The sequence below is a fragment of the Aquarana catesbeiana genome, linkage group LG08, assembly GCF_042186555.1.
Source record: "Aquarana catesbeiana isolate 2022-GZ linkage group LG08, ASM4218655v1, whole genome shotgun sequence".
In the NCBI taxonomy this organism is placed as follows: domain Eukaryota; kingdom Metazoa; phylum Chordata; class Amphibia; order Anura; family Ranidae; genus Aquarana; species Aquarana catesbeiana.
In genome coordinates this window covers 155,061,630-155,075,665 of record NC_133331.1, presented here as the reverse complement: position 1 = coordinate 155,075,665, position 14,036 = coordinate 155,061,630, and the positions used below count along the sequence as shown (strand labels likewise).

At 46.2% G+C, this 14,036-nt stretch overlaps 1 protein-coding gene across 4 annotated transcripts in view; it reads left to right on the top strand.

Annotated features, from left to right (window-relative positions):
* The first annotated feature begins 2,453 nt into the window (after nucleotides 1–2,453).
* SEC31B (SEC31 homolog B, COPII coat complex component) overlaps nucleotides 2,454–14,036 on the top strand; it is a 387,082-nt gene continuing 375,499 nt past the window's right edge. For all 4 annotated transcript variants that reach the window (XM_073596586.1, XM_073596585.1, XM_073596584.1 and 1 more), the window contains exon 1: nucleotides 2,454–2,620. The gene's annotated coding sequence lies outside the window, so the exon portion shown is untranslated. The remainder of the gene's footprint in view (nucleotides 2,621–14,036) is intronic.

The window sequence follows — 14,036 nt, the reverse complement described above, 5'->3', positions numbered from 1 at the left end:
CCTGGAAGTCACTCTGCTCAGGGTTGCACTGATACCCTTATCGGTGCAGATAATAAGCATTTTGCACAAGTACTCATGCAAATGCTCCAATACATGAAACCAATACCTTTGCAGTGCGATTTGAGCATGAATGGGCTTAAATCCAACTGCAAAGAATTGCATGTGATTTGAACAGGAATCCGGTGCAGTTCCTGTCCAAATCGTATGCGTTTTCCTGCACCTCTCCTGTGCCCAGGCTGGAATCACTATGACAAACTTGGGTTCACACAGGAGCGGTGTGGGAAACCCAAACCCAATGCAATTAGGACAGGAACTTTGCCAAATTCTTGTTCAATTCACATGCGATTCTTTGCAGTGCGATTTGAGCCCATACATTTTGGTATTGGTACTCGTTACACCGAGCTCCTGCCGCGTGACTGCAGCCTCCTCCCACAAGTCCCATACACAAGATAAGAAAATCGTAGGAAAATATCTGTACGATGAACGATCGGCCATCTGTCTGATTGTTAGTATAGCTGATTTCTGACTGTTCAAACGACAAAAACTGATGGTTGGAAAAAGAAGAAATGGCTGTACCAAAATATCGTGCCTTTATTGAAAATCACCAGGATACACCAGGGATACCAGATACTTAGTCACGTAGACGCGTTTCACACATCCAACCTGTGCTTAATCATTACCAAAATCTGATGGTGCAGGCTAGAAAAATGTTATCGTAACACAACGTCTGACTTTTTTTTAACCACTTGCCTACTGGGCACTTCCCCCCCTCTTCCTGCCCAGGCCATTTTCAGCCTTCAGCGCTGTCACACTTTGAATGACAATTGCGCGGTCATGCAGCTCTGTACCCAAATGAATTTTTAATCATTTTCTTTACACAAATAGACCTTTCTTTTGGTGGTATTTAACCACTTACGGACCGCCCGCCGTCGTTATACGTCGGCTGTTTGAAGAGGAATAACATTGTTATGGCAGCAGCTAGCTACCATAACCCCACTATCTTCTTCTTCAGCGGGCAGTCCGCTTTCAGATAAAAGTGGTCTCTCGGATTCGCCGCAAGATCACTTTTGTTGTGGATTCGCCCTGCTCCAGGGGTCTCTTACCTGAAGCCGCCCGTAGCGGCGGAGACAATCACGTCCTCTCCCCTGTTTGGGGAAAACTCTCTAAGGTGAACTTACACAGGCCTCCTCCTCGCCCCCCCCCCGTCCCGCTGACCTGGACTGCGGCAATCTCCGGTTCTAGGCCCCAGTATATCCGTGCCAGGAGTCCGGGGCTTAGAAATCCCTTCAGCTGAATGTCCAAAATGTCCCTCGTCAGGAGGGATGTTTTGGAGCATTCTAATTGGTCACATGGGCAGCGCCGACCAATCAGCAGCCGCATAGGCCTTCCTGTCAGCTATGGAGAAGATGAGGCTGCAGAGAGGATTTATAGGCCCCGGACTCCTGGTGAAGATATACCGGGGTTTAGAACCGGAGATTGCCACGGTCCAGGTCAGCGGAACCGGGGGGGGGGGGGGCGAGGAGGGGGACCTGCGTAAGCTCACCTTACAGATTTTTCTGTAAAGATGAACTAACACTTTAAGTGGTTAATCACTGCTGTTTTTTTTATTTTTTACTAAAAAAAAACTAAATAAAAATAAAATATGTTTTTCTTCTGTCAGTAAATTTTTGGAAATAAGTCATTTCTCCTTCACTGAGGTGCACTGATGGGCATTTTTTTTTATTGGATATGTTTTATAACAGAAAGTAAAAAAAAAGAAAAGACGTCACTTTTATTTGGGTACAACGTTGCACGACTGTCAAAATAATGCAGTGCTGTGTCGCAAAAACGGACTGGTCATGAAGGGGGGTAAATCTTCCGGAGCTGAAGTGGTTAAAGTAGCAAAACAAAAGGCAAAACTTTTTTGTTAGTTTCGGATACATTGGAAAGAGAATAGAACACCAGACAGTGTGTATTGCTGTCTGTGCCCCTGGTCGGGACATTCCCTCTCTATGTGTCATGTTTATCATTATCATCAAAAGTGAAAGTAAAACAAAAATCTCCCCAAAACAGTAATAGAGGTGCAATCTTCCAGTGGGGACACTAGTTGTGGTGACACCCTGGGATTCCCTAACTTTCCTCTCACTTCCTGTTGTCACTATCGGGACAGGAAGTGAAGGGAAATCTCCCCAGTGGGACACAGATGGCAAATAAAACCCAGACAGGGGTTCTAACCCTTCCTTATTCTATCCAAACTGAAGACAAACGTTTGCTGTTACATGTTACACTTGAATGAATTGTAATGAGATGATAAAACATAAACTAGTGTATGAAGACAACCCCACTATAAAATCTCTCCTTGTTTTATAAAGGGAGACACAGAGAGGGGATTCAGTGCCTGTCCATGTAGTGACCCCCTGAGATAAATCAGACATGGACGGCTCCTAGGTGTCAGCACTCCAGCGGCCAGCAGATGGCAGCACCGGCAGCTCCTCCTCCCTCTCCATTGGCCTTGACCCGCTAGCCCCGGCACACGGCACAGGCTGGGCTGCGGCTGGGAAGATCCAACGCGTTTTCCTCGGTACGTCCCGCTCCGGCCGCCGTATACACAGCAACCCGGACTACGCGATCCTCGAGGCTGGTAAGTGGGAGCGGCGGGGCTCGGGGAATGGTGGGAGTGACGGAAGGGAAGATGGGAGGCTTCACCTGGCTGTTCAGGAGTTCTCTGACTGACCCGTGACGTAGTTATGGCCTGTCAGTGTAATGGGGGAGAGGAGTGATAGGGGAGGGGGTGTACACAGTGTATGGGCGGGGCACCGATATTGTTCTCCTTACATGGGAGGCTTGGAGCTTTCCCTGCAATACTCTTCTCATAGGCTGAGCCCGGGGACATGTGTGGGCTGTGTGTACAGCAACTCTCACACTTCTCACTCATACCCTGCTACTACTGCTTGGCATACAGGTAGTGCGCTCCCCACCGCCTTCCGTGCAGGTAGTGCGCTCCCCACCGCCTTCCGTGCAGGTAGTGCGCTCCCCACCGCCTTCCGTGCAGGTAGTGCGCTCCCCACCGCCTTCCGTGCAGGTAGTGCGCTCCCCACCGCCATCCGTGCAGGTAGTGCGCTCCCCACCGCCATCCGTGCAGGTAGTGCGCTCCCCACCGCCATCCGTGCAGGTAGTGCGCTCCCCACCGCCATCCGTGCAGGTAGTGCGCTCCCCACCGCCATCCGTGCAGGTAGTGCGCTCCCCACCGCCATCCGTGCAGGTAGTGCGCTCCCCACCGCCATCCGTGCAGGTAGTGCGCTCCCCACCGCCATCCGTGCAGGTAGTGCGCTCCCCACCGCCATCCGTGCAGGTAGTGCGCTCCCCACCGCCATCCGTGCAGGTAGTGCGCTCCCCACCGCCATCCGTGCAGGTAGTGCGCTCCCCACCGCCATCCGTGCAGGTAGTGCGCTCCCCACCGCCATCCGTGCAGGTAGTGCGCGCCCCACCGCCTTCCGTGCAGGTAGTGCGCGCCCCACCGCCTTCCGTGCAGGTAGTGCGCGCCCCACCGCCTTCCGTGCAGGTAGTGCGCTCCCCACCGCCTTCCGTGCAGGTAGTGCGCTCCCCACCGCCTTCCGTGCAGGTAGTGCGCTCCCCACCGCCTTCCGTGCAGGTAGTGCGCTCCCCACCGCCATCCGTGCAGGTAGTGCGCTCCCCACCGCCATCCGTGCAGGTAGTGCGCTCCCCACCGCCATCCGTGCAGGTAGTGCGCTCCCCACCGCCATCCGTGCAGGTAGTGCGCTCCCCACCGCCATCCGTGCAGGTAGTGCGCGCCCCACCGCCTTCCGTGCAGGTAGTGCGCGCCCCACCGCCTTCCGTGCAGGTAGTGCGCGCCCCACCGCCTTCCGTGCAGGTAGTGCGCGCCCCACCGCCTTCCGTGCAGGTAGTGCGCGCCCCACCGCCTTCCGTGCAGGTAGTGCGCGCCCCACCGCCTTCCGTGCAGGTAGTGCGCGCCCCACCGCCTTCCGTGCAGGTAGTGCGCGCCCCACCGCCTTCCGTGCAGGTAGTGCGCGCCCCACCGCCTTCCGTGCAGGTAGTGCGCGCCCCACCGCCTTCCGTGCAGGTAGTGCGCTCCCCACCGCCTTCCGTGCAGGTAGTGCGCTCCCCACCGCCTTCCGTGCAGGTAGTGCGCTACTACCAACTTTACATCGCAATCAGTAATTCAATTAACTTCCCCACTGTAGACCTTATAGGTACTCTGCTTCTTGGTACACACATGCTCTGCTATTACTGCCTCCTATACAGGTACTCTGTTACTACTGCCTGATACATGGGTACTTCTCTGCTACTACCTGGTACACACATACTCTGCTGTGGGCATTGTATACACATACTCCACCTCTGCCTTTTAAACACATAGTCTTTACAGGTACTCCACTACTGCTTTGTATGTACTCGACTTACAAATACTCCACTGTTACCTTGTATCCAGTGTCCTTACAGATACTCTGCTAGTGTCCTCTATGCAGTGTTACTACAGGTATTCCACTGCCTTGTAACCAATGACCAAACAAATATCTCTGCAGCCACTATGTAAACAGTGTCCTTACAGATACTCTGAAGTGTACCGATTACAGAACCCTGTTGTCCATACTTACCCTAATTTTCCCCTCCTGGTATTTCGTCATGTCGGCATTCCATGGACCAGTTCTAATGCTCTGTCCCCCTAGGACCATCTTCCAGATGTATAAATGAGATTGAGTCTTCTCAGTGTTCTTTGACAGGACACCAGAGGTGACAACAGTTTTCCATATGGCTGGATCATCTTGTACCACTTGGCATAACCTACCTAAACAACAAGGTGGGAATAAACAGGACAAACTTTGAATGCAAAACAGTTTGATACACTGACAATACAGCGGAAAGTACTGAGCTCTCTCTTTTGTCGATCATATCCCGTCTCTAGTGCTGGATAAACATATTCTCAGAACTCCTGCTGGCTGTCATCAGTGGACACTTTGGTGTTAGCGGGCCACAAGGTCTTCAAGCAAACCAACACAATCCTGAAACTCTTTATAACAGATGTGGTGGCCATTGAAGGTGATCTTCTTAAAGTCAGAGATGAGATGGTACTAGAATCTGGCACTTCCTAAAATTCAATAGCCAGCTAAACACTGCCAAATCTTGTAGTACTCAGAAAAGGTGGGGCTCTCCGAGCTCAGCACGCCTCCTTGGACTGGCTGTTTTCAAGAGCCTTCATTAGGGGAAGCTGAAAATATATTGTGGACTTTTGTGATGGGGCAAGACCAACTGCTGCAATGGTGGTGGGAGCAAAGTGAATTTTGGTTTCTGCTTTGGCCTTCTTTCCCTGAAAGAGCAAGGGACCACCCTAAGGCTCCATTCACACTTGTGTGACTTGTCATGCTACTTTGGACACTAAAGGTCACATGACAAGTCTCACCCCTTGTTTTTGAATGACAGCCGCTCAAATATGTGCGACTTAAAGCAGGTTCCTGCTCTAGTTTGGTCTGACTTTTATGCGACGTGAGTGCCATAGATTGCAACGTGAAACCCTCAAATCACACCTGAATGTTATACATGCGTGCAACGGTTGTCCATTATCATTGGTTAAAGCCAAAGTTGTCACCCAAGTCGCACCCATCCAATGTTGCATGACTTTGGAGTCGTACAAGTGTGAATGGAACCTTAAAAAGACTTCTAATATCTGATAAGATATAGCCGTGAAATCACCTCCTTTCCACAGAGTAACTACCAAACAAGTCCTCTACCACCCCTTTCTTGTGATTTCAATGCCATCATATTAGGACTGGGTGAGCCCACTCTGAAAACAAGAAAGGACATGGGTAAGGGGAACCCCTGATGAGACATATAGGGGTTTATTTACTAAACGCAAATCCACTTTGTACTACAAGTGCACTTGGAAGTGCAGTCGCTGTAGATCTGAGGGGGACATGCAAGGAAAAAAAAAAAAAAAGCAGAGCTTCCCCTCATTTCAGATCTTCCCCTCAGGTCTAAAGTGACTGCACATCCAAGTGCAGTCCAAGAAGTAAACTTGACTGCACAAGGAATATCTATTATCCAAATGGTCAGAGCTAGAGCAGACCGAACATACTGAATAAAAGAAGATGAATAATACTGCACGAACTGGAGTGAAGATACAGGCAGCTGGTCTCCCAGACAACTGTATTGAAAAAGAACATTTGTGCCCACCAGAAGCATTAGTCAGCCCCTTCCCCAGGTTGCTCAGTGACCATGTACACAACCACACCAAGCAGGGGGTGAGCTCAGACATAGCTCCAGTTCTTTCCTAAGCCGTTCTGGCTAACATGCATGTGTGCCCCTCACCGGGAAACACGTGATATGGCAAGCTGGCAGCCAACCCATGTCACAATATTTGCAGATGGGGAATGTAGACGGATGGAGGAACACCTGACCCAAAACAATAAGCTACAGACATCACCTTGGCACCATCAGGCACCCCACCTCATTTGGTGGGTTTATTGACAGAGGGGTCTTGCAGCTCAGAAAGAGGGTGAACCATGTTTGGTAGGGAGCGACCTTCTGCACCGCATACTAGCTCATTATGAAATACCTTAGAATGAAGCCCCCACAATGGCGCCTGGTCACCGCTGATGGGGCTGGCATGTTCTCCCAAGCGTTACTTCTGGGTTCTTGGCCAAATACGCAATGACATCACTTGCACATGTGTGCCCTCGGTTCCGGCACGATACGTTGGATCTTGAGAGTGCATGCGCTGCTGACTTCAGCAGCAGCATGCAAGTGGAATATCTCCTAAATGGTGTGTGTTTAGGAGATATTCATTTTACCTACATGTAAACCTTGTTTATAGGCTTACCTGTAGGTAAAAATCACAAAGTGGGGTATACAAACGCTTTAACTCCAGGGACAAAATCTACCTTTTGCAGCGAGGCCCCATGTGTGCTACAAGGGTAAAATGCATGTGTAGTCTAGGGGCTTCAGGAATCCGGAGTAATACTTACCTTTTTCTTGGCTGTAACAGTTGTCACAGTTTATATGAGGGTGTGTGTACATGAGCTTTTAATACAAAAATAGGGTAATGCCAGCAAAGAGGTTATGTTGAACAGTAGCACAAAGAAAGTGATTACACTGCAGGCCAGTATGATCCGAAAATTATTTCTAGAGCTGAAGAGACCATCAGGTAATTAGGTAATACGTGTTCCTAGAGGCTGTTTTTAATTTAATGCCTGTTTTGGAATTTTTTTTTCTTCCTTCTATGCTGGCCAGCAAAACTTTGTTTCTTCAATACTTCCATCTGCCATTCTTCTTGCAGTGATACTGCACAGAGGAATAGCTGGGTACCTAGATAAATAGTTGCTTACAACCACTATATATGTATTACCTTTGCTGCTTTTTTCCTAAAAGAGCCACAATATCCATAGCAACTTTTTCAAATGCCCTGCCAACCATGAAGATATGGATAAAGTTCTGCTTTAAACTTAACAACTTGATAAAAAAAAAAGAATGTTCTTCAGCAAGGAATGTAAATTCCACATGAATAATTATGTTACCAAAATTTGTGTGTGCTGTAAATTACCTCCAACATTGCTCCTGTCTCTTCTTGCTGGAGGCTGCCATTTTGCTGAAGCCCAGAGCCCCTGAACAGCCATAAATCATAAAGTAGAATTAAACTCATTGATTTAACAGCTTCAAAAAACAGTTACATTCCTGAAATTGCTAACTGTCACATTTGCTTGTGTCCTCAACTAAACCGTCAAACTATTAAATGGCTGAAGTCATAACTGATCTGTGCAGCACCATGGCAGTTGCAGATCGATAAAGGATAGGAGGGGTTAATTCTGCTTTAAGGCTGTCAGCAGATCGGCCTCTACAAATTCACAGGGCCTTAAAGGGGAGTTCCAGCCAAAAGTGGAACTTCCGCTTTAAGGACTCCTCACCCCCTTGCATGCCACATTTGGCATGTAATTTTCTCTAATCGTCTTCCAGGATGGCACCCTGAGAGATGACTGGTCCCACCAGACAGGAAACACAATCGACAAAAGAGGTTAAAACCCCACCCCTCCCTGTGCGCCTTAGTTTTTGAATGTGTTTCCCCACAGCGAAACCATTTGCACTTTTTTTTTCTTAAAGACCCAAAGCCGTGGGCTGGTGGTTTCCCACCGGGTACCGGGCACCGGGCCAAAGGCTTGTGAAGTCTGTGGGTCCAGTAGGGCTTGCCCCCCCTGAGAGCTGAAGGACCCTGGGTACAGTGAGGTACACATAACTTCAGGGACCATTTTCCTGTTCCTCATACCCCCCCCCCCCCCCCCGACTCCTGGCACTCGGTCGAGCGGGCGGCTGGCAGTGGGAGGTGGCGCCGTTCAGCTCGGCTCAGAGGATTCGGCGCCATCTTGCTGGTGACAGGAAGAGGATTGACTCGGCTTCCACCCTACCGCCAGAAATGATGTTGCCACGCCTCCCTTTCATATCACTTGCCATAGCCCTCCCCCATCTTTCCCCATTCCACCCACCAATAGGGGCTGACCCCTGTCTGACCTGTCTGCCCCCTTATAATCTAATGCTGGCCATACACTATACGAAAAATCGGCCAAACCTATTTTTGAAAAACGAACATTTGACCGTGAGAGCAAACGATAGTGTCATCATGTAATGACCGATAAATGAATACATTATTTTGTTCGTGTTTTTTACATATACCCAGTGCAAACAGTTCAGACGTGAAACACAACCTTTCAATTTATTGTTCGTTCGGCAGAAACTTTCCAAACTTGTCTTTCATTTTTTCAGCTCAAAAACGCCCCAACGATTATCGATTTTGTGCCCATTAACTGTCCGAAAAACGAACGAACTGTATAAATGACCGAATTTCGGATGATTTTTCGTATAGTGTATGGCTAGCATAATTCACCCTCCCCCCTCAATCCAAGTTTAAATGCTCCTTCAGCCTTCCCATAAACCTCTCCCCAAGCACAGCAGACCCCCTTCCATTTAGGTGCAAAACCATCTTTTGTTTATAGGTTGTACCCCAATAAAAAGTCAGCCTAGTGCTCTAAAAACCCAAATCGCTCCTCCTTACACCAGATCTTTAGCCATGCATTCAGTTCTCTAATCTCCCCTGTCTTTCCCGTGTTGCGCATGGCACAGGCAATATTTCAGAAAATATCATCTTCGAGGTACTTCCCTTCAACTTGCAGCCTAGTTCTTTAAATTGGTTCTTAAAAATAAATAAATAAATAATTAAGTCAGCAGCTACAAATACTACAGCTTCTGACTTTTAATATAAGGACACTTGCCTGTCCAGGGAGCCTGCGATGTCCTCACCCAAAGCCGGCCTGGGTGGAAGCGCTGACATCCTTACTAAGGGAAACGAGGAGTAAAGCCTAGAGGCTTCACAGCCTGTTTCCTACTGCGCATGCGCGATCTGAATGGTCCCTGTTGTCTTCTGGGACCTGTGTGTCTCCTTGAAGACAGCGGGGGGGGGGGGGGGGTTGGGGGCGGGCGGGCGGACATAGCGGAGTTCGGTGGGCTATGCCCGGAAGTGGGAACAGAGGAACAGATGCTGCCGCCCCCATCTTCGGTATGGGAATCAGGAAATGAAGCCTTGCGGCTTCACTTTCCAGTTCCCTACTGTGCATGCACGAGTCACGCAGTGCAATCTGAATGGTCCGTGCTGTCTCTGGGACCCGTGTGTGTCCCAGCAGACAGCGCGACGGGAGAGGAAGAGGCATAGACTCCCGTGGGAGTCTATGCCCGGAAGTGGGTGCAAATACCTGTCTTAGACAGGTATCTGCACCCCCCCCCCTCCCCCTGAAAGGTGCCAAATGTGACACCGGAGGGGGGGAGGGTTCCGAAAAGCGGAGGTTCAATTTTTGTGTGAACCTCCGCTTTAGGGACAGAGCCTCTTTCTGAGATTTGTTGTTTACAAGTTAAAAACAGTTTTTTTTTTTTTGCTAGAAAATTACTTAGAACCCCCAAACATTATACAAACACCCTTGAGAATAAAATGGCGGTCGTTGCAATACTTTCTGTCACACCGTATTTGAGCAGCAGTCTTACAAGCGCTCTTTTTTTTTTTTTTGTGGAAAAAATAAACTTTTTTGAATTAAATAAGACACCAGTAAAGTTAGCCCAATTTTTTGTTATATTGTGAAAGATAATGTTACGCCAAGTAAATTGATACCCAACATGTCATGCTTCAAAATTGCGCCTGCTCGTGGAATGGCGACAAACTTTTACCCTTAAAACTCTCCATAGGCAACGTTTAAAAAATTCTACAGGTTGCATGTTTTAAGTTACAGAGGATGTCTAGGGCTAGAATTATTGCTCTCGCTCTACCGATCATGGCGATACCTCACGTGTGGTTTGAACATCGTTTTCATATGTGGGCGCTAGTCGCGTATGCGTTCGCTTCTGCATGCAAGCTCTTTTTATTTTATCTTTTTTTTTTTTTTTTTTTTTACATTTTTACACTGTTTTTAAAAAAAAATAAAAAAATAGTGTCACTTTTATTCCTATTACAAGGGATGTAAACATCCCTTGTAATAGAAAAAAGCATGACAGGACATCTTAAATATGAGATCTGGGGTCAAAAAGACCTCAGATCTCATATTTACATTAAAATGCAATGAAAAAAAAGGCCCTTTAAGAGCTATGGGCGGAAGTAAAGTTTTGAGCAAGCCGAGGATAGAAACTGATTGGTTTCTGTGCAGAAGTGAGCTTGATTTTGCACTCTCCGGCTTTAGTAAATGAACCCCATTGTCTGAAAGAGAACAGATGCTGCTTTTTGTTCTCTTTAGGAAAGCAGTAGTGCTCTTGGTATTCTTTTCTATGGATGGGTAATGCATTCCATTGTATGGGTGTGTGTTCATATAATATATTTTATACAATTTATATATTCCTGTGTTTTTGAGCCTTTTGATTACTCCTTTTTTCATCTTAACTGTATTTGATATCCCTTTATTGTATATGTTCTCTACTATCCTGGTAATGATCTTCGTCTGTTATTTGACTTTTGGTGCCAGTTTCTCTATGGGTTACCCTTCTATCTGTCCAATTTTATGCAGGTATTAACCACTTCAGCCCCGGAAGGTTTTACCCCCTTCCTGACTAGAGCACTTTTTACAATTCGGCACTGCGTCGTTTTAACTGCTAACTGCGCGGTCATGCAATGCTGTACCCAAACGAAATTTGCGTCCTTTTCTTCCCACAAATAGAGCTTTCTTTTGATGGTATTTGATCACCTCTGCCGTTTTTATTTTTTGCGCTATACACGGAAAAAGACCGAAAATTTTGAAAAAAAAATGATATTTTCTACTTTTTGTTCTAAAAAAAAATCCAATAAACTCAATTTTAGTCATACATTTAGGCCAAAATGTATTCGGCCACATGTCTTTGGTAAAAAAAATGTCAATAAGTGTATATTTATTGGTTTGCGCAAAAGTTATAGCGCCTACAAACTAGGGTACATTTTCTGGAATTTACACAGCCTTTAATTTATGACTGCCTATGTCGTTTCTTGAGGTGCTAAAATGGCAGGGCAGTACAAAACCCCCACAAATGACCCCATTTTGGAAAGTAGACACCCCAAGGAAATTGCTGAGAGGCATATTGAGCCCATTGAATATTCATTTTTTTTGTCCCAAGTGATTGAATAATGACAAAAAAAAAAAAAATTACAAAAAGTTGTCACTTAATGATATATTGCTCACACAGGCCATGGGCATATGTGGAATTGCACCCCAAAATACATTTAGCTGCTTCTCCTGAGTATGGGGATACCACATGTGTGGGACTTTTTGGGAGCCTAGCCGCGTACGGGGCCCCGAAAACCAATCACTGCCTTCAGGATTTCTAAGGGCGTACATTTTTGATTTTACTCCTCACTACCTATCACAGTTTTGAAGGCCATAAAATGCCCAGATGGCATAAAACCCCCCCCCCCCCAAATGACCCCATTTTGGAAAGTAGACACCCCAAGCTATTTGCTTTGAGGCATGTGGAGTCCATGGAATGTTTTATATTTTGACACAAGTTGCGGGAAAGTGACAAATTTTTTTTTTTTTTTGCACAAAGTTGTCACTAAATGATATATTGCTCACACAGGCCATGGGCATTTTCGGAGGCCATGGAATGCCCAGGTGGCACAAACCCCCCCCCCCCCCCAAATGACCCCATTTTGGAAAGTAGACACCCCAAGCTATTTGCTGAGAGGCATGGTGAGTATTTTGCAGCTCTCATTTGTTTTTGAAAATAAAGAAAGACGAGAAAAAACATTTTTTTTTTTTTTTTTCTTTTTTCAATTTTCAAAACTTTGTGACAAAAAGTGAGGTCTGCAAAATACTCACTATACCTCTCATCAAATAGCTTGGGGTGTCTACTTTCCAAAATGGGGTCATTTGGGGGGTTTTTTTGCCACCTGGGCATTCCATGGCCTCCGAAACTGATAGGCAGTGAAGAGTGAAATCAAAAATTTACGGCCTTAGAAAGCCTGAAGGTGGTGCTTGGTTTTTGGGGTCCCGTACGCGGCTAGGCTCCCAAAAAGTCTCACACATGTGGTATCCCCGTACTCAGGAGAAGCAACAGAATGCATTTTGGGGTGTAATTTCACATATTCCCATGGCATGTTTGAGCAATATATCATTTAGTGACAGCTTTGCGCAAAAAAAAATAAAAAAAAATAAAAAATTGTCTCTTTCCCGCAACTTGTGTCACAATATAAAATATTCCATGGACTCAACATGCCTCTCAGCAAATAGCTTGGGGTGTCTACTTTCCAAAATGGGGTCATTTGGGGGGGTTTTGAACTGTCCTGGCATTTTATGCACAACATTTAGAAGCTTATGTCACACATCACCCACTCTTCTAACCACTTGAAGACAAAGCCCTTTCTGACACTTTTTGATTACATAAAAAAATAATTTTTTTTTGCAAGAAAATTACTTTGAACCCCCAAACATTATATATTTTTTTAAAGCAAATGCCCTACAGATTAAAATGGTGGGTGTTTCATTTTTTTTTTTCACACAGTATTTGCGCAGCGATTTTTCAAACGCATTTTTTGGGGAAAAAACACACTTTTTTAAATTTTAATGCACTAAAACACACTATATTGCCCAAATGTTTGATGAAATAAAAAAGATGATCTTAGGCCGAGTACATGGATACCAAACATGACATGCTTTAAAATTGCACACAAACGTGCAGTGGCGACAAACTAAATACATTTTTAAAAGCCTTTACAGGTTACCACTTTAGATTTACAGAGGAGGTCTACTGCTAAAATTACTGCCCTCGATCTGACCTTCGCAGTGATACCTCACATGCATGGTGCAATTGCTGTTTACATTTGACGCCAGACCGACGCTTGCGTTCGCCTTAGAGCGAGAGCAGGGGGGACAGGGGTGCTTTTTTTTTTTTTTTTTTTTTTTTTTTTTTTTTCGGTTTGTCAGTGGAGGATATCTCAGGGGTGCAACCCAGAAGTGTCTAACAGAGAACTATCCCATTGTGGTATCTCTGGTTATAGCACCTTGACATGGCCTGTTCCTACAACGTGTGAAACGGAGGCTTTCTGCCTGTTATCAAACCCTAAACCTTTTGATTCTACTCCTTCTTGTATTGTGATCCAGGTGTCATCTTTCTAGAAGTCATAAAATCCCTTCATTGTAGTCAATAGTCCTTTGTGACTGGACACTTTGCTCCTTGTCTGTGGCTTTACAACATAATTGAATGTCAATTCTCCCCAGGCAGGCTTGCAGGTGTTATTTCTTTAAAAGTCAGTCAGCAGCAGAGCCCAAACGTTTCCATCTCTGACTCTGCCAAGTGATAACATTTTACTAAATCACAATTTACTATGAAGTTAAAAAAGTGAGACGTCACATACTTGTCAGTCCTCAGATGTGGCTTCCAGTAGAAAAGCCTTTCTAAGTGCAGCATGTTTCTCAAATCTGTAGTTGGATAAACAAATCTTCAGAGGGTTAGACTTTAATTTATTTATACCAGCCAAAAAAGTAAATTTCCTGCAGTGAGATTGTTTTTGCCTTTTAGGTCAGCGCATGACA